This window comes from Malurus melanocephalus, unplaced genomic scaffold, assembly GCF_030028575.1.
Source record: "Malurus melanocephalus ecotype Western Australia unplaced genomic scaffold, MMel_1.1 scaffold_1027, whole genome shotgun sequence".
Lineage (NCBI taxonomy): Eukaryota > Metazoa > Chordata > Aves > Passeriformes > Maluridae > Malurus > Malurus melanocephalus.
In genome coordinates, this window is record NW_026624259.1 from 3631 (window position 1) to 4467 (window position 837).

An 837-nucleotide genomic window follows, 5' to 3' on the forward strand; every position below is an offset into this window, starting at 1 on the left:
TACAGGAGGGAGCTGGGGAGGAGAAATTGGGCAATCCAGAATGGTTTAGGTTGGAAGGGACCTTAAGGCTTATTAAAATCTCCTCAGTGTCATGGGCAGGGACACCTTCCACTCTCCCAGGTTGCTCCAAGCCCTGTTTAACGTGGCCTTGGACACCTGCAGTGGTGGGGAAGCCACAGCTTCTCTGGGCAACTGTGCCAGAGCATGACCACCATCACAGGGAGGAATTTCTTCCCAATATCCCATCCCTCTTCTTGTGTAAACCATTCCAAGGACAAATAGCTTTGTTTGATCAAGGTTAGTAGCACTTCCAGGAATCATTGCATTAGAAGTTTCCAAGAAGAGAAGAAAAAACAAACAAAAGCACTTGACAGAGAGATTCCACCAGCCCTCTCCCACACCCAATGCTCTGGGATAATGCACGTGCCTGTTTTTTGGGGGTGTGTGGAGCAGACTGTGGGACTGCTGAGGTGATGTGGCCTCTGRAGAGCAGCAGGACTGGGGAGAAGCTTCTCTTGCTTCCCTTCTGCTCAGAGGTGTAGAGGTGCTTGTTAAATACGGGAGCTCTGAGTTGCACAGGAAGCTCACACCACCCCACACCCATAGTAAAGAGTAAATTGATTCCTCTTACCTTGCTAATGGAGGGCTCTCCAAACGAGCTTCAGAGCAGGGGCAGTGTTAGATCCAATCTGTGCTGGAGGATTCCTGGCGTTCACACCAGAGTTTTTATTATCCAGAGTTATTCCCAGCTGGAGCAATTTACCATTGAATTAAAGAATTCTGCTGACAAACAAGTTTTTCAGTCTAAGCACTTTATTTTAGACTGGCTGAGAGAGC

The 837-nt window shown here is 48.2% G+C and overlaps 1 protein-coding gene across 1 annotated transcript in view; it reads right to left on the bottom strand.

Moving 5' to 3' along the window:
• Positions 1-831, bottom strand: part of LOC130585972 (gasdermin-A-like) — a gene marked incomplete at its 3' end in the record, with an annotated part of 4455 nt that extends 3624 nt beyond the window's left edge. The window contains exon 1 of the mRNA XM_057386667.1: positions 632-831. The remainder of the gene's footprint in view (positions 1-631) is intronic.
• Positions 832-837: the final 6 nt, after the last annotated feature.